Below are 20,412 nucleotides of genomic sequence, written 5' to 3'. Positions count from 1 at the left end.
GTGAGGGAAATGGCTGCAGAGGAGGGAGGCAGAGGCACAGAACTTTTCCCTCTGTCCCTCCCTTGGGTTCATTCTTTGGCAGTTTTCTTCCCCAAGAGAGGAGGGACCTGGGGTGTTGGGACTACAAGTGGGCCAGGTTTGTTAGGGCTTTCATTGTGTTGCATCCCAGGACCTTTGCTCTCCCCTTGGGGGTTTGGGGGGACCTGCAAGGCTGAATTTGATCTTGAGTAGCAGGATAAGAAGAGGAATCTTCCTAAACATGAGGTAAGTCAGTACTGATATTCCTCATCATGGACTGGCAATTCCTAGCTCGCCCTGTCCAGGTACCCGGACTATACCTGGCCATTTGGCAGACCCGGCATTCACTTGTCATTCAGGCATAACCTTTCATCTGGTTAAAAGTGAGTGAGTTTTGCGTAGTGAATGCATCTACTTTATGCGTTCACCGCAGCTTTTGTTCTTGCTGAGGCCTCAACTCCTGTCTCCAGCATCTACTTTCCTGGAAAATCACAAGGCTGGTGCTTCCTGGGCCCATCTAAACTGCAACTTGACCTCCCTCAGCCTGTGACCTAATTGGATACATCAAAACCAATAGCCTTTCCCAGCCATGGTGCCTGGAAAATGGCCATACCAAAAAAAAAAATGGTGGTGTTTCATGATGATTCAAAGGACAAAAAAAAAAAAAAAAAACTAGCATTGTGGCACAGTCTCAGAGGCCTTGGCACCCTCCCTGTCCCTGAACCAGCTGGATCCTATTCCTCCTTGGAAGGAGGATGCTAATACCAGAACTCCCTCTGGAATTTAGACCTCTCTTCCTCTGCTCCTCCCTTCCTTTGGATAGAGACAGCAAACCCCTCCAGCGCTCCCACCCCTCAGATCAACTCCATCAAGAAGGGAGACTTCCCTTTGTAGCACAACAAACACACATCTCTATTCACCGTCCCCCAGGACCCTCGGTGGCATCACGCACAGCTTTGAAGTTGGGAGTGTGTTTAATACGAAAGGGCCCCCGTCTTGGTTCAAGGACAGTATTTTAAGTCTCTGCGAAGATCAGAACAAAGTTTTGATGGCAGAAAGAGACAGTCTTAACAGACTTGAATAATAAAAAAAAAATCTCACAATCTTATCCAATAGTGGTAGTCAGGCTTGAAGAGGAAGCAAGAAAAAAAAAAATGATGGGGAAGCCAGACTCCTATCCCAGCCAAAGCCAGATCCTGAGCCTTGACTTCTGCAGGACTGAGGGGGCGGGGAGGGCCCCCCCCCCCGCTGTGGACTCTGGGCGGAGAAACAAAGCCAACCAATGAAGGGAGGACTCTAGGACAAAAACGTGCTGTGGAGCCGTGACCTGGAGGAGTCACCTTTCCACACCACAAGGAGCCCTTTGTGGACCGGATCCATCACCTTCTCTAGGTTCATTTTCTCTCTTTTGGAAAGAACCTCATCAGTTTAGAAACAGACCATAAAATCCATTGCCATTCTGCTGCAGTCCAGGCTTCAGGAAAGAAAACTGCGAGTCAGGCTTCGAGGCAACACAACAATGAGGCAGATGGTTCCTGTGATCCGGATCCCCTAATGGTTCCAGAAGGCTTGACCTGGCTCAGAACCCGGGGAGCGAACAAGAGAAACCTCACTGAAGCGGTTTCACCAACTGTGCTGCAGGCGAAATGACCTTGAGAAGGGCACCTGGGGAAGCATGGCCATCTCAGTGGTAGCTGTGGTTTGGGGAGCGCATTTCACTGTGAAGAGGTAAGACCGACAGGCTAGGTTCCTAAGGGAGGAACCAAGGGGAAGGCTACTTAGAAGCTCATCAGGAAGTTTTGGACGCTGGTCCTCCCACCATGAAAGGGAAAATATGTCTAATTGCCAGAGGCAGTTGGTGCGAAGGGATGGCTGCCTTTGAGCTAAGAGCACCTGATGACTTTTGTGTCTTCTGGAAACAAGCATGCGCCAGGCCAGAGGTTTTTAACCCCTAATACTCATTCTAACAACCTAGGATGTTCATGCCCAGTTGCCATTCCCAGAGCCTCTGCATTAACTTGGCCATCTGACAGGCTCAAACACGAGTGCTTTGTATTACTGCCCAGAGGACCAACGTGACATCGAGGCTGTGAACCTTTGGTCCAAGTTATCCACGAATGGCAGACAAATGAATAAAAAGCTTTGATGAATGAATGAAAGAATTGAGGTGGTGCCAGCATGCTATTTGGGGGTATGTGCCTCCATGATCCCATAACTCCCCACCTTCCCTTTCCTCTTAAAAGGTTCACAGCTAGCTAACATCCTGCTTCACACACTGAGCTTCCAAAGTTTGGACCTTTGGAGAGCACGTTCAAACCATAGCCAAACCCAAATCATTGAAGATTAGTCCGGGAAGCTGAGCCCTTCTTTTCTGCATTAATGCACCCCCCATTCTCAAATCCCCCCCCCCTCTCTCTCTCTCACACACACACACACACACACACACACACACACACACACACACACACACACACACACAAATGCACAATAGCCAGGACAACATGATCAAGCTACCAATTAGTCAGATATGAAGCTTAAGAGGGTCCTACTTCCTTCACTGAGAACCTAGGTGAATGATAACAAAAGGTAGGTTCTTAAGGATTGAAACACAAATCTAATAAACATGTCTGCCATTATCTGGAGTCTGCTTTCTGCCAGGAACCAATGACTTCTGAAACTAAGCTGAGGGACAGCAGACTTCTTTGAGAGCCTCATGAAAAATGACAAGATGCTGGGGGCCAAGACATGAGAAAGGGTATCAATGTATATGAAGTAATGCACCTTCTATCTGGTGACTATAATGTAACCCTTCTATTAATTACAATAAAAATATATATAAAAAAGAAATGACACGATGCACGCAGGGCATAGGCTCACCCATAGCATAGGCCCACTGCTTGGTACCCCAGCTTCTTGTTTCTCTCTTTCATGTGTATCCCCTCACAATGCTATAATGTCTATGTAAATTGGGTCTTTAATATCCCTTCAGATAAATGGCTTCAGAGAGCACATGGATACAATAGTCTGTCTCTGAGTTAACATGATAGGCTCTGCTTTCCAAATTGGCTCAGAGAAATTAGTGGGAAGGAAGGAAGGAAGGAAGGAAGGATCAGACGAAATAATAAACCTGCTTACCTGCTCATTAATTTAATCTCCACCCTCTCCCCCTCCCCACCACCCTCTCTCCATCTTGTGGTTTCGTTACCCATAAAATGACTAGATAACTTTCCAAGTCCTAGATGAAAGAGAAACTGGGTCTGGAAGCTCTAAGATTAAAGGAGAATTTTTAGGATTAGTCTTTGATTTTGTCCTTTCTTCTCTGTCTCTCTCTCTCATTTTATCTTAGAGGTGAATGAAGAGATTCCCTCCTTCTGCTGAGCAGGTCAGCCTTCCGTGGGGTACCAGGACAGAGCTCATAGACCATCTGGGATCTGGGGCAGAAGGTTAGGACTCCACAAGCAAGCAACTCTGTAGGAAATTGTCAGTGGGCTGTGGCTCAAGTGGTAAAGTGCCTGCCTAGCAAGCGCAAGGCCCTAAGTTCAAAACCTCAGTACCACACAATAAAAGGAGACTGGCACCTGATACTGTTGTTTAGTTAAGGCACAGTGTAGCAGATTTCTCCTTCCTATAATAGGGCGAGGCATGGTCTTACAGGTTTTATTTTTGAACACTCTTCTGGGAAGCTCTGGGCCTTAAAGCATCCGGAAGGAGGGAGGGAAGAGTTTGGCCTCGCCAGCATACAGGACTCGACGAAGTCATCAGGTCTGCCCTATTGCAGGAACAGGACTGCGGGCATCGGCGACATTGCTGATTAGGGCATGTCGCCAAGAAGTGTCGCGTGTGAAAGGCCCACACCTGGACACCTCCCCCCTCTTTCAGGGTGAGTGAACACAAGACCTGCTGTCCCTGTGCCTCAGCTCCAAGTCACAGTTTCCTCTCAGACTTCTACACTTTTTCCAATGCCATCTCAGGATAAGGATCATCTGTTTGAAAGAGCTGAGTGACCAGATCTGACTCTGTGACCCCAAAGTCTAGCGTGCAGATAGCAGAAAGGATATGGGTACCATTAATCGGGAGGGGGATGGGGCAGAGCCAATGGGGGCACAGTTCAGCAGGTCAGCAGCAGCAGGCCCTTTCCAGCAGACATGGAAAGCACAAAGGGAGAAAGGGAAGAATCTTAAATGTAGCCACAGAACCAAGATGGCAGGAAGATAAGAGAAATAGAAATAAACCAGGAGACTGTGCCTAGGGAGGCATCCAAACACAACTGTCACTGAACCTTCACCCCCCTGAGCCCAAGGTGAACTCCTGCTGACATCCCCAAGACCTGGCCTGCTGCTCACTTTCAGGCTCCAGGGTCTTACATTGGTCCAGAAAGCCATTCTCATCTCACAACAGTGTGTGAACAGTGTGTGTGTGTGTGTGTGTGTGTGTGTGTGTGTGTGTGTGTGTGTGTGTGAAAGAGAGAGAGAGAGAGAGAGAGAGAGAGAGAGAGAGAGAGAGAGAGAGAGAGAGAGAGAGAGAGAGAGAGACATTCCTAGGGGCTTTAACTGAGGGCCTGGGCATTGTCCTTGAGTTTTTTTGTTCAAGGTTAACACTCTACCAGTTGAGCCACAGCTCTACTTCCAGTTTTTGTTTGTTTGTTTGTTTGTTTTTATCAGTTGTGGGCCTTGAACTCTGGGCCTGGGCATTGTCCCTGAGCACTTCAGCTCAAGGCTACCACCCTACCCCTGGAGCCAAAGCACCACTTCTACTTTTCTGGTGGTTACTTGGAGATAAGAGTCACAGACTTTAATGCCCAAGCTAGCTTTGAACTATGAGCCTCAGATCTCAGCTCCTGAGTAGCAAGGATTACAGGTGTGAGCTACCATGCCCAGTGCTTTTTGTTTTGTGTGCTTAATTGGAGATAAGAATCTCAGACTTTTCTGCCCAGGCTAGTTTCAATCCTCACATCTCAGACTCCTGAGTTGGTAGGATTACAGGTATGAGCCATCAGTGCCAAGCAAAAGCTCATGTTTATGTAGATGATAACAGTCCCTATTTACTATGCCAGAAATTAAAACTGAGAAGAAATCTTTAAAGACTTATTTTAAACATAATAACAAACGTAGTATATGTTAACATAAGAAATATGGGCTAAAATAGTCCAAAATCAAGTAAAATTAGAACAGCAACCTTGCTTTACATTTTTACAACTTTGTGTGTGTGTGTGTGTGTGTGTGTGTGTGTGTGTGTGTGTGTGTGTGTGTGAAAATCTTAGGGTTTGAACTCAGGGCCTCAGCTTAATAAATAGATGCTCTACCACTTTAAACCACTCCCCCAGAACTACTTTTCAGTGGTGATTTTTAGGATGGGGTCTCATTTTCCACCCAGTTGTGTGTCTGAGTAGCAATGCACATCCTTTAGGCCTCCAGTCATTGCTAGAACCTTAGCTATATACCATTCCATCCAGCTTCCTCCACAGAGGGAATTCATGGAGTATTTTTCCTAGTCCAACCTGAAATCTCAGTCCTCCTACTCTCAGCCTCCTACAAAGTCTAGGATGACAGTAGGTGTGTGCCACTGTGTCAAGCAATGAGATGGGGTCTGGAAAACTTTCCTATTGGGATGGCCCCAAACTATAATCCTCAAGATCTCAGTCTCCCAAGTAGCAAGGATTACAGGCATGAGGCATTGGTATCAAGCTCACAAACCTCTTTAATATCTGCCGTAATTGAAAACAGCTGGATTCTCATAGCTATTTCTAGTGATAGTCTGTTATGATATGTTGTTTTGTTGGAGCATATGAATAAAATATGACCTCACACAGATAGGTGTTTGGAAAGGGAAGGCGTGTTTTAATAGCCTTCTGATAATTGTAGATGTTCATGGAAATTACAGCGAGACTCAACAAATGGTAGTTTCTTAAAGGTTAGTTGCAGCTTGGATTCAGAAACCTTTTCATATGCTATTACATTAAAACCCATTGATCTGCCTGGTTCTTCAAATGGAATTTTACATTGTGAATTGATCGCTTGACGATATCGGCTCGCTGAATTATGCAGATATTGCAAATGTGGTTATATTCCATGATAGGATATTGGAAAAAATCACATTTGCTGAATATCACCTCTGATCTCATCAGCAAAGCCTTTGCACAGGAGAAAGTTCACGGTGGAAGTGCCACTGGGAGTCAGACGTTGTGGAGGAGGGGTGGGTATGACTGGATGTCAGAGAAACTGGAGTTGCCCTGGATTAAACTGGTACAGTCAATGGCCTAAGTCTAACTCACTGGGGAACTGGAGACAAGAGGATCCTGCAGGGATCCTTCCTGTAGGAAGCCATCATCCGTGGTTTGTTTGAAGCCAGCTGGGGAACTTACAGAGCCTACCAGGAATCACCAGTGGCAGGCTGCTCCACCATCATTTTATACACACACCGTTGGCAGTTAACCATAGAACCTGGTTTCAGACATCATTCAGTGATAGCATGACCAAACTGTAGGAGATGTTACTACAGCCAGCCATGGACAGAATAGCTGGGGAGCGTGTGTGTATCCCCTTTGTCCACCCCATCGCTTCACCCGATGAGTCGGCTGCCTAGAAGTTCATGTACAGAAGCGGTTACCCCAGGATCACTGCCCAGCCTCAAGTCCACCCCCCCACCCCCTGCTCCTGTGATCCTGGGTCCTCTCCTCCTCATCAGGTGGGAGTTTAGTCAGTGGCTGGCTCTGGCAGACGGGAAGTGCTGCTGGCTGAATGCACTGAGAATCTCTGTGGTGCTGTTTAGGACATGACAGCCACTAGCCCAACACACAAGGGGTGACACAGTCCCACAGGCTCTGACATCGCCCCATCAGATGGCTCCCTTGGCATCTGGTCAAGAGTTTCTTGTAGATGTGTTACTACTGGACAACAGTCAGCCCCCTGACTGCCAGCCTTGGCCAGTCAACTATGGGATGGGCCAGAGTAACTTCTCCATCATAAAGCAGGTTGAAATCGTATCTGCCCCCAGAGAACTCTGAGTCCCAGCCTTAAGCAGGGGTCCCCTGTCCAAGTTCCTTCTTTCTGTGGGGGATCTTCCTTAATCCAAGGGTATTCTTTATGGTCTTTTGTGCTGGCAAATAGTTTGGTCTTTATAGTAAACTATTCCTATTGAAATTTCTGGGTGTTTTCTCTCTCCTAACTAGACCATGACTGATGCGGTATGAATGCAAAATTCCCTCAATCCTGAATAGGCTTGAAACTGTGAATCTTCACAATGGCGACAAATGCTGTCAATTGCTTTCCTTGAGGCGACAGTGTTCCTCTGTTCATCTGCTTGAAAATGTTTTTTCCACAAACCCAAGTCTGGACACTCATAATTTGTCTGTCAGCCCTTCTTTCAAGTTAAAGGGTGTTTTGTGCAGAACACTGCCGGTTCCGCTTACAACTAAAACTCTCACCTGTGTGCTTTTCCTCAAGACAAATGTAAATGGCATGTTATTCCATATTCTTCCCTGCTGTACTGCACAGAATATTTAACAGACTTGGGCTAAGGAGTCCAGCTTTAGTAAAATGGCTGCTATTCACTGCCTTCCTAAGACATTCAGAAGTAAAACTGGGTTGATCTTTACAAGTACACCTTACTGAGAAATCTACTTAATAGTACCATCTGTTGGCTAAGATTCCAATGGTTATCACTGTTGATTTTACATTGTCCCTGCAGTGCACCAATGGACTGAAAAAAATTGCCAACATCGTAAAACTGGTTTTGAATTCATAGACCTCTAAGAAGAATTTAGGACAGCATTCGCATCCAGGAACCCCACTTTGGAAACTACAGTTCTGGAGAAAAAGACCAGTATATAGTTAGATGATCCTATATGGTTTGACTTTTCTATACATTGATTATCTCATATTTTAAGGGGAATGGATAATCTTATTCTAGTCTTCACAGTGATACACAGTAATTAGCTGAGATATAGTACGCTATAGTATGTGGCAGATATAAGGTTATAAGATATAGTCAGTTCTCAATAGAAGGAGATTTGGTCGAACAAAAAGAAAAGAAGTAGCTGTAAAAGGAGAAAAATAGAGAGTCCTCGTCATTTACCAGTGACACATAGGGATACAGCTATAATAGTGAGCTGGAGTCTCAAGCTCTTCCATCCCTGTCAGAAGACTTTGTCATGGGGTGATATGGTTAGTCATTCTACCTCCTCTTTTCAAGGAAACATCATCTTTATTTTTCCAGTCTGAGGGTTTGAACTCAAGAGTCTCACACTCACTCCGCTTGCGTATTTGCCTGCTAGCTGTGCTCTTGAACCACCCTGCCAGGCCCTTTGTGGACTCTTCTGCCCAGGAGGCCTCAGAACCACAATCCTCCAGATCTCAGCCTCCTGAGTAGCTCTTAACTGCTCACGGAGAGGGCTGAGTAGGTGGGTGGAAGAATATCCTCAGAATCCCAGCTTGCTTGGGAGGTGAGAGGCAGCCAGGGATCTCGGACTGCAAGCAAAGAGTCCAGAACACACAGCTGCTTATCCCGGCACAGCTCTGGCTTTCCAGAATCTTCTGGGGAAGGCGCCCCCTTTCTCCCTGCCAACTTCTCTTCCCCACCTGGCACTAAAGGGCCTAGCCTCCAAGTCACAATTATGAAAGCAAGGCAAGGATGCTAATTGCTGCATCTGACCTCCCTTCAGACAACAAGGGAATCGCTCTCCCTAATTAGCCCTGCCTCTGGTAGACCAGCGAAGCCAAATGTTTATTATGGGATGAATGCACTTACGGTAAATTTTGACATATGCTGTAGAAAGATGTTGGATAAATAAGACTTTCGGAGGCATGGGTTGTTTAAATAATGAATACCCACTGCAATGGGGGATAAAAGGTTGGGGAAAGAGAGAAAGGCAATCTAGAGGCAAAAGATCCAGGAACAGTGGCAGTCAGGACATGGGTTGGGGGGGAGAAAGGTGAGGGAGGGGAAAAAGAGGCAGGTACATTTCCACATCGGGCCTTCAGACACTCCTGGTTCTGTGCAGAACTGTGCACTCCCTTACTGGTGGTGCCCTGGGAAGTAATCCCCAAGTATGAAACAGTCACAAGAAGGGTCAATGACACCATCTGCCACAGGCCCCAAAGCCAGTACCTGTCTGGATAAGTCCCCAAGTTTATGGTTGCTGTCTTGCTTCCTCCTAGAGAAGGGAAGTAGGTGTGGGTGTGGGGAGTAGATGGGAGCCTGAGCCAGGCCCCCCCCAAAAAAAAACAATAGAGAGGAAATGATTGCGGGTTGTCAATGCTCCCGAGGCTTTGAGGCATTTAGGATGATAGGCTGACGGCTTTACAGTTCCATGGATCCTGACAGGCCTCAACAGGCCACATGGTATAAAAGCCTGAATGAGGAAAAGATGCCACATCCTATCCCAGGGGACAAAACCTGCAGGGCTGTCCCCAGGCCCCATCTCACAAAAGCTTGCCAACTCCCAGTGCCCTGGGTTCCAGCTGATCAGGGAAGACAGGCGTCCTTCCATCTCATTCACAGGGGGCCCCAGGCTCACTTCAGACTCTGGTCATCTTGTGCTGGTCAAATCTGCGCCTTCTCCATGGACCCTTGGTGAACACTGTGGCTCAAGCCACCCCTGGGGGCTTCTCTTCAGATCCAACTAGGTTCTTCTTAAACATGGATACTGCCAGGTCTCAATGTCCCTCAAGCCCCAAAGGTGAATTTGCACTCATGGCACACCCCTAGTGTGGGTCAGCAAGAGGCTTCTGCTCTACTCGGATGGCCGGGGCCTCCCTGTCATCGTGGAATTTGTCCTGGAATCTGTCTATTGTCATGGAATCTGTTCCCTGAGCCAGGCCTATGCTGAGACTCACCGAGAAACATGTGCAGAGCAGGTCAGTAGGAGAGGCATGGAGGAAGTGGGTTCAAACCCCTGCCTCCTGCCCTTCCATACACCTGTCTTGCAAAAACATCTACAAGGCCCCTTCAACATATACAGGGAAAAACTTCAGCCTTAGGGTTGATGCCACCAGGCCCGACAACACAGAAAGCCCCCGTGAAGGCCGCTGTGCCCCGGAGACTCTTTTCCTGCCCGGCTATTCGCTTGGGTTTCTCCGGGTTTGTTCTCACACTCCCTGTCCCTCATCATCTGTCCCTCATTATTCTCCTCCTCTCATTCTGAGGAATTCCAAATGTCACTCTGTCTTTCTTTCTTGTTTTTTTTTAACCTCCAATCTCCAATGTGTCTCCCTCGGAGTGTGCAGTTTTTTTCCCCCCTACTCCTATGGTGTGCACTGACCTTTCCCACTTCTCCAGAGGACAAAGCCGGGCCTGGAGAGCTCCTAACTGGAACTGGCTCCAGAAGTTCTGGTAATTGTGCAGTCTGTGAGGCCAGGCCTAGGCCAGGTGCCCCCCCCCCCATGGCTTGCTGATGGGCCGCTAATGAGCTGACCAATTAGCCAGGGCTAAAGTACCCCCCACAAAGGGTATTTTCCTCCCTGGCCTGCTTTCCAGGCCTGTTTTGTGCCTCTTTGGGACCTGTCCTCTCTGACAGGGCCACAATAGGGACTGTTCCGAACCTGACCCTGGGAGGACCGACCCACTCAGGCCACAGTCACAAGATCCTCAGTTCCCACCCCCTGCGCCTCGATGGGGCCTGAGAGCACCCCTGCCTCCGAGACAGAAGAATGTAGCCACCCATAGTGTCCCTCGCACAGGCCCTCTGCCTGCTCCTGCAGACCCCAGCTGGCGTCTGCTGAGGGTCTGGGCTGTGTGGGCACCGCGTTTTCAACCCCATTCCCCATCCCTGGTGCTGGGCATCTGCCAGAATCCTGAGCCCCATCTCTGTACTTCTCCAGCTCATTCACACATGTACGCATACTCACAGACACACACACACACACACACACACACACACACGCACACGCACACGCACACGCACACACGCACACACGCACGCACACACACATGCACACACACACTCACCTACTCACAGGGAGGAAACGGAGGCACAGAGGATTGCCCAGAAGTCCTGCCCAACATCCAGATGCTAGCGGAGCCAGAGCAGACTGAGGGATCCCTGCCACTGGGCTAAAGGGAACCCCAGAAGCTGAGCAAGAGGAGCCATCAAGGCAATTTTAGTACAAGTGAAGGGACACTCAGCACGCGTGAAAAGGGGGTGGAGGAGGAGGGGAATAAAGGGAATGGACTGTTTCCTAAGCAGCTCAGGACTGTTTATCTTCAGGTATGGCTGGATCTAGGGGATCAAATGACAGTCTCCAGAATCAGTCCTCTCTCTGCTCTGCTCTTGGCAACGTTTTCTATACCCAAATGCAGTCAAGGGTATAGATTTCAGGTGAACACTTCAGAGAAATTTTTGCCACAAAAATCGCCACCCAGTCAAGGTATAAAATTCTTATATCTCGAAAGGCTTTCTTTGGTCCCACTATAAAAATCAATCAAATGTGTCCTCCTTGTGTTGACTTCATCACCATAGAATCGTCTCTCCTGTCCTGATTTCATAGAAATAAAAGTACCCAGTGGTACTCTCCTATGGCTGATGTTACTCAGTCGAGATTCCAGCTGTGAACTGCATGTACCCTAGGACTTGGTTCTTTACATTGTTGTATAGTACTCCATTATGTGACATAGCACTTGCTGCTGCTGTATTTGTGCTACATAGCCAATTCCGTTAATAAGAGCAAAATGCCTATGAGCATCTTTGAGCATATGTTTGGTAAACAAAGCCACTCATTTCTGTTAAGCATATAAACCCAGGAGCAGATGCCAGAAGACAGAGTATCTGTACACTTGGTCTTTGTTGCATAGCCAAAGAAATTTCCAAAGCAATTACTTATCCCTACTGCCATCAAATATTATGAATATTATAGTTCTTCTTCTGATGCATTTCAATGATCTTGTTCCAATCTGTAACTTTCTTCCTTTCTCTCTTTCCTTCTTTATCTTTCTTTCCTTGCTGGTTTCTTCCTTCCCTCCTCCCTCCCTCCCTCCCTCCCTCTCTTCCTTCCTTCCTTCCTTCCTTCCTTCCTTCCTTCCTTCCTTCCTTCCTTCCTTCCTTCCTTCCTTGTCGGGCTTGAACTCAGGACCTGGCTATTACTCTTGGGCTGAAGGCTAGTGCTCTCTACCACTTTTTCTGGTTTTCTGATGGTTAATTGGAGATGAGTCTCATAGACTTTCCTGCCGAGGCTAACTTTGAACCTGCACCCTCAGATCTAGCCTCCTAAGTAGCTAGGATTACAGGCATGAGCACTGGCTCCTGGCTGCGGGCTTCTTCTTTGTCTTAACATTGTCCTTTATGAATAAAAGTTCTTTGTTTAAAAAAACTGAACAGTCACTTCATGTTTAATTTTGGATACGTGTGCACATATATGCTGTGACAGAAACTCAGAGCAGCTTACGATACTCCTGGAAACGCCAATTGCTTTATCTCTCGTGTTAAACTCTGTGGTTCCTTGCAGGTTCATGTTTGTGAAAGGTGGGAATTAGAGGAGAGGCTTTGTTTATTTCCACACAAATGACCAAATGAACCCAGCACCATCTTCTGAAGGATACATCATCCTCTCTTCCTGAACCGTGCCGTGTCCCATGCTGCAAACCTTGTGACTTGTATATGTCTCTGCCATTCCTTCTTCTCTATTAGCCGCGGGTGCCATCGTTGCATGTGGCGGCAGGTCTCAGCTGTGACCCCCCACACACACACACACCTAATCATCTTAGCCTTCCCAGGTGGAAGGAAACCCTGCTTTACACTTCCCCCACTCTCCCACCGGTCCTAGCACCCCTCCTGGTTTTCAGCCCTATCTCTTGTAATCCATCATGACAGCCATGTGTGTACAGTCACAGGCTCATCCGTGAAGGAGAGGAGATGTGAGAAGAGGCAGTACCCTCCCAACCTAGGGATGGGTTAGGATAGGGAAGGCCTAGCTCTTCAAAGGAGACTTGAGATGCCATTAAGAAGAGCAGGGATAGATGTCAAGATGGACAGTGATCCTTGGTGATCAGATGACTGCTTTATCTTTCACTGATGACCAGATGACTGCTTGATTGTTCACGAATGACCAGATGATTATTGGTGGCCTCTGGACTTCTGGGCTCCCTTTTCGGCACGGCCTTTGGCACAGAGCATTCTCTGGATGCCAGGCACTCAGGCAGGCATCGCAAGGGTGCAGAGCTGCTTTCAAACCTCCTACAACCCCTCACACACCACCAGTGCTTGAGCCTGGAGCATGAGCCAGCATTGCCAGAGTGTCCCAAGAGAAGCTGGCTCAGTTCTGGGATCTCCAAGCTGCCAGTGTCAGGCTGCCCAGGGGTACACAGGCCCGTAGACTTACATGACACGCCTCATGTCCCCAGGTGTGATTTCCAATGAGCCATCATTGCTCCACTGGGGACTAATGACACAGAGAGAGTGGAGCAGGGAGGCTGTGATTTCCAATAGGCACCAGCCAGTTATTACTACAGGAAATAGATTTTTGGCTGGGTAATCAAAGTCAAACCCTCACTCTTCCCGCCATTAAACACCCCCCCTAGGCAACCCCCATCACACCCCAATGTGCCCTCCTGGCACCTGCTTCCACTGTCCTCAGCAAAGCAAGTCCAAATCCATTCCCTTCTCTCCCACAAGAGAAGGGAGATGGTGTGTGGAAGGCCAGGGAAGGAAGAGGGATGGAGGTCCTCACCTGGTAGCCAGCACGGGAGAAATAGAGCAATAATGTCAGAGGTTTAATCAACCTTTGAAAACTTCACAGTGTTTGGACAGAAGTGTGTGAATAATATTCATTTGGATTGGCACCTGTGCACACCACTGAAAGGAAAATAGCATTTTTGTCGCCATCGTGATGAGGAGCAAACAGTGTGGAGAGACAGGTTGCACCACTGGAGGCCGTGAAGGTGGATGTGTTCTGTTTCCTCTCCCACCCCTTTTGTTCCTCCCAACACATACCTTCCATGTGACCCTGTGGCTCCTTGAAAATCCAATGGCTCCCTGTCAATGACATTCCTCATCCTGCTTCTCCAAACAGAGTGTCCTCATCCCGGATCCTCTCCTCGGTACCCAGCCACAGGCATTGGGGGAGGCTGGGGGTTGCCAGCCTTTGTTCTGGAATGCCAGACTCCCTAAGCTGGTGATACCCCTCCTCCCTCCAAGAAAGTGGCACTCTCCAGTGTGACAGCAGCCTGCCCCTGGCAGACACTGGGCTCTGGAAACACACACCAGATTTTAAAGACTTGGCATGCAAGAAAAAAAAACACAGCAAAGGGACTCATTAATAATTTTATATCAATTACATGATAAAATGGTATTTTGGATCCAGTGGGTTAAATAATACATGTTGTTATAATTACTTCCACCTGTTCCTCTTTACTTTTTAAAATGCAGTTAATAGAAAAATTTAAATCACATAGGTGACTCACCTTATATTTTTACCAGGCAACACTAGTTTAACTGCTTGCAAAAAGTAAAATTGTGGGCTGCCGGGGTTCGGGGGGAGGGGAGGAGCATGATTCAAGTGGTAAAATACCAGCCTGGCAAGTGCAAGGCCCTAAGCTCAAACACCAGTATCCTCAATCATAATAGTAATATTGGATCCCTATCTCACTCGCTATACTATAATTAAAATCTAAAGAGATTGATCATTCTGACTTAAAAATAAGATACCTTGGATAAAAATATGATGGTTTATTTTTTATAATTCTGGGATAGAGAAGACTTATGAGGGTATGACAAATCGCAGATATTATTTGATAAAGAGGTTGATAAATCTGATGTCACAAAAAGCTCATGTGTACACAAAAGACTTTTAATTCCAAAGACAAATTGACAGGAAAAATGTTTGTACTGTGGAAAAAGTAAATTTCTTAATATAAGACCTTGTAAACTGGTATTTTAAAAAGTGATGTAAAACCCTATAGAGTTGTTAAAGGATGTAAATTAGCTATTCAGCAACAAAAAAAATGGAATTTGCAAGCATCACTACATGTATAACAGCTGCCCAGATTTCCCTATGAAAGGCATGCAGACTTAAAGGCAGGTCACACTTTTCTTCTAGTAGATTGACAAAGTATGATCAAAAGATTGTGAAGTGGACAGCCTGGCACTCTTGTTGTGGGCTATAAAGGCAAATTTTGAAATAACTATCAAGATTTTAAGTGTATATGTACTTTGACTCCTGGAATTTTAACTTCTAGGAATTTCTCCTGTATATACACTTGAATAAGGTGATATAAGTACATAAAAATGATCAACCCAGTATTACAACAGCAATAGTCATCAATGAACCTGGAAACAGTTTAATATGCATCAACAGTGACTAGAGGAGTGAAGATTGATACAGACATGCCCCAGAATACAGTGTGGCAGTGAAAAAGATCAGGTAAAACAATGTCATGTATTTAGGTGTACTAACCCTGATCAGCATTAGTGAAAAAGGAAATTACCAAAAAAAATAAGCATACAACTCTATGTATATTTTTATAAGCATAGAATTGTATATGCTGAGCCAGGTATTAGTGGTTCATGCCTATAACCCTCACCAGCCCAGAAGGAGTCCTTGAGACTCTTAACTCTAACAAACTACTCAAAAAAAAAAAAATCTGTGGCTCAAGTTGTAGAGTGCTAGCCTTGAGCAGAAGCAGCTCAGGCCCTGAGTTCAAGCCCCAGGACTAAAGAAGGAAAAGGAAAAGACCTGTATATGCTGTAACCATATGAAATCTTTCTAGAGGGATCAATAATTTGTTGAAGGAAGCTGTCAGTCCATGATGAAAAGAATTCAAGGGCAAGGAAGGAAACTGATTTCTGTTTCTATTCTTTTGTACGGTTGGAACTCTTCCTTTTTTAATGTGTACTTTTATTATCTATAAGTCGTTGTACAAAGATGTCACCATGTTCGAAAACAATCGGTGAAGACAATACCTCTTGATCCATGCCAGGTCTCTCGATCAATGTCAGGCCTTTCAACATTCTCACCCACTGGAGAGATGTTTAACATCACGAGTCATTTGGAAGACACCAACCAAAACAGAAATAAGCTCCTACCCCCCTCCCTCCCTCGCTCCCTCCCATAAGGAAATCAGAAGCAAGAAGTACAGAGGAAGCCATGAAGAAAGGGAGGCTCTTCTACACAACAGGAGACAAGCGGGCACTGCCCCCCAGGACAGCATTATGGTACTCTCCCAAAAATGGGAAAGGAAAATGACTTTACAAGCCGCCATCTCCATCACTAGCAGTGTCGCCAACAGCAATAACATCAACAACCACCACCACCACCATCTCCACCATTACCCGTTCCACCTCTCACTGGGGTGAGTGCTAAAGAACAGGGTGCCATCTGCCACCGTCTCCATTCACACCTGGGGCGCTCCAGAATGAGATCTGGGCTCTAGCCATTTTGTGCAGGTCTCCCGTGGTTCCGTGGATGTGTCTGCTGGGCAGGCACCGCTGGATTCAGAAGGGTCTCCCCTCGTGATCTGTTTCTTAATCCCACCAAGTGGCGGTGGGGGTACCTAGGCCTTCTCCGCTGGTGGCTCTGAGGATGGCTTCCTGACCAAGCCACTTCCTGCCTCCCTCCCCCACCACTCCCTTCTGCCTCCTCAGCCCCGTCTCTGCCCCACTCCTATTTCTCCTCCTTCTTCAAGAGCGTTGGCAGAAATTGTCAGGGAGTTGATCAGATTTATTCAATTTAGACTTAACAGACCTGGGACTCCTATTTCTCCTTCAGGTTCATAAGGTTTTTGATTCCATTTACAGGTTTATTCATTTATCAGATATTCGTTTCAATTCACTTTAAACACCAGGCTGAGGGAGATGAGCTCAGAGGAGAAGGGCGTCATTTATTGCTCCGGCTCTTCCCAGCACTGTGGCCTCCCCATTTCCATGTGGGCTGTGCCATGGGCAGTGCTTTAAGGAGACAGGACACGGAGTCTACCCATCCTGGGCTTTTTCCTAGGTGGCCTGGAACTCTGGGGTCTCCTGGTACGCTTGCTCTGGACAGTGCCTCCGCTTTCTGAGTTAGGGAACACTCCCTCCCCGATTTTCAAGCTTCCTTTCACTCTTGTTACCCTGAGGATACAAATGAGGGGCTCAACATCTGAGGACCCCGTCCTTCAGCCTCTAGTCCACCTGCCCACCATTGTTGCACTTCTCCATCCGGGAAAGGATGGTGCCTGTCCCCTCTAGAGGAAGAGACTCGGAGCCTTCTGTGAGAAGTGGCAGCTTGGGAGACCCCCTTCATTCCCCCTCAGGAAAGGTCCACCGCCCTGCCCATCACCTGTCCTGGGCTTGGAAGCTCTCTACCTCCAGGAAAGCCCTATGCACAGCCAACCTTCCTCTCTCCACTGCACTGAGCTCAGCTCAGCTCATTCATCATACAAGGAAAGGGGAAAAGGTGGAGACTTTTCCCATCATGTCTATAGCTTTATCCAAGCCTCTCCCCATCTTGTAATTCAGATTTATTCACCTACAAAAGACATGCCAGACCACTCTGCCTTTCTCAATTAGACACGTCATTCTCCCCTCCTCAGCTTCCCACTGCAAAGCCCAGGACACAGCCTCATGCACTGGCCTCTGGCACTTGGCTGGACCTAGTGAATAACCTGCTCCCACCACGGCTGCTGGGTCCAGGCAGGTACGGCAAGGAGTGATGCCCTGAGACGCTTGCCCTGGGGCAGACTCGCTCAGCAGAGGAATCTGAGCATCCAGGTTGCCAGGTGTGGCAGAGCAGAGGAGATGGTATGTGGTGGTAACGGGACGTCCTGGATGAATTTCTCTTGCTAACACGTAGTGATGGCTCTCTTTGCCTTTCCTCCCCAGCATCTAATAACCCCTCAGCTCCAGGGATCCTTCCCCAAACTCCAACCTGGCCCTCTCTCCAGGAGACAGAAGGCCAGGTATTCTGCTACTAGTACCAGAGCAAGAAGGTGGCGGGTTGCCCCAGAGGTGCCCAGCCAGAGGGTTCTCCTGTCATTTGCTCCATAAAAGACTTAGGCTCCAGGCATAGGAACTGGAAGGTAGTATCCCACTAAGCAGGTAAGGCAACCCCATTATCACTCCTGAAGCTGACCCACTGGCCCTCCCTGCTTATGAGAGCTCTGGTGTGTCAGATTTTTTGGACAGGATGGCATGTACAAAGAGAAAACAGCTACAATAATCTCCCTATAAACCTTGAACTTGCCTCACATAACCACTGTGCACACATTGCGCGCTCTCTCTTTCTCTCTCTCTCTCTCTCTCTCTCTCTCTCTCTCTCTCTCTCTCTCTCTCTCTCTCTCTCTCTCTCTCTCTCTCTCTCTCTCGCCTCTCCCACCCCAGGGCTCTGCAGAGGGAAATGAATGTCCTTGGAGAAGCCGAATATGAAATGCAAGCCGCCGCTCAGTCTTGCTGACCTTACAGAAATAGAGAAGAGGAGAATTTTTTTTTCTCTTTCTTCTTCTTCTTCTTGTCCCTGAAGCAATATCCATGGTGGCCCAGAAAGAATTGTGATGTGACTGCTTCTCCTTTGAGACAGTTGATTCCAGAGAGACTAAGAAAAGAGGAAAGAAAGGAAGATCTGCCCACAAGAGGAATTTTCTGGAGAGCAGCCCTTGAGAAACCATTTGAGTCAGGTGTGCTCTGGCGCAGCCTCTAGTTAATTCCTGATCACCACAATGCCATCCAGTCTAAGAAGTGGACCAATAGATTTGCCATTTGATGTCTGGAGGGCTGGGAGCAGCAATATTTTGGGAGGCCTTTCCTCCTTTCTCTCTATAAAACCCTCCTTCTTTGGGTCTTTGCACACACTCAATATGCATGCCTGTATTTGTCCAGCTAGTGCCCTTTTCTAGGAAGATTTGAAGTTTCTCACGTGTTCGATACATGTATACAATGAATGAATCAATTAATGGGCTAATGGATGGGAGAGTCTTTGAAAAGTCTAAGATGAAAGCGATTTTTATCATCGCATTAGTCACCCAGGATAGCTGAATGGCATTTTCTAGCAGCAGAGCCCCTCCCAGGAACTCGAGCCAGAGGAGAAGAGAGGACATCTGAAACCAGGTGTAGCCAATCGACCTGCAGCGAGGACTCCACTCCGCGTGACCTTGGAGAATGGATTCCCCGCTCTAGGATTTGGAAGGGCAGCCCAGGGGCTCTTTCGGTGACGCAGTGATTGCACAGGACATTCTCCCTTCAGTGGGGAGCCGCCTGGGGAGACCCACCATGCCCACACCTTCTCCACCATCACCTGCCCACCCTCTCCTCTCCATGCCATGCCCAGAACCTGCGCATCCTCAATTCCTCCACAACAGGAGGCCCCGTTCTGAGGCCCCTGAATATAGAATTGGGAGGCAGAACTGGTATAATGCTTAGCTCAGCCAATTGGGCACTGTGGCACCATAGGTGAAATGAATCCGCCTGCCAAGATCCAGGAAACAGAACGGTGTGGGAATTCCTTTGTCCTCTAAGAGAACTGCTCCAAGAAGCCACATCCCCCTCATGCTCATTCCACTGCTCTCCCCTGGCCTCCAGACTGCCTTATCTGCATGGGGGTCCCATGTCTCCAGCGTTGAAATGGACTTTGTCTCCAAACACCTGACCCCATAGCTGGTGGGATGAAGCTGGCCCTTTGGGAAGGAAAAAAAGGTCAATTATAAAAAAAGGAGGATCCAGGCTGCATGGAGCTATGAAAAGCAGTTTGAAAAGAATGTGTGTGTGTGTGTGTGTGTGTGTGTGTGTGTGTGTGTGTGTGTGTGTGTTTGATCACAAACCAAAACATCAACGTCTCTGTATTTATATTGTACATGCCTGTAATTGTATGTGTTGGATATAGTGTGTATGTGGGGGGGGAGGAAGGGAGAGAAAGAGGAAGAGAGAGAGGAAGGGAGAAAGAGAAAGGGAGAGAGAGGGGAGGGAGAGGAAGGGAGAGGGAGGGAGAGGGAGGGGGAGGGAGAGGGACCCTCCTAGCACAGTCTGGCTTCCTTACAGCTCTGTGCCTTGTTACTGCAGTACAGCCAGAGCCCAATCATTACTACCAGCTGGAGACATCATTTGGTGTCATTTGGCTTTGCAGAACTCCTACCAGTGAGCAAACCCAGGAGGGGAGAGTTGTCTTGGAAAAGAACAAAAGTAAGAGAAAAACAAGCAGCCCAGAAAGGCAGAGGGAGGGGAGGAATTATGGGATCTGGAGGGGAAGCAGAAATGTGAAGCAGGTGAGCCAAATCAGGCTGCGGGGGGCGGGGGGAGGAGGAGTTTTGAGCTGGTAAGGGGTTGGCCTTAGGACAAACATCAGACTTTTAGTTACTACATATCAATAAAAATGAAAATAAGAAAGACCCCAAACAGGAGAATTAGAGGTGTCTTTTGAACCATCTGAAAGCACTCCTTTCTACTTTCCAAACTTATTGGAGAAGTTTTCCAGAGCCTGGGAGACAGGTTGCTGGCAGCCA

This window comes from Megascapheus bottae, chromosome 27, assembly GCF_031878675.1.
Source record: "Megascapheus bottae isolate mThoBot1 chromosome 27, mThoBot2.hap1, whole genome shotgun sequence".
In the NCBI taxonomy this organism is placed as follows: Eukaryota; Metazoa; Chordata; class Mammalia; order Rodentia; family Geomyidae; genus Megascapheus; species Megascapheus bottae.
This window is presented reverse-complemented; position numbering follows the sequence as displayed.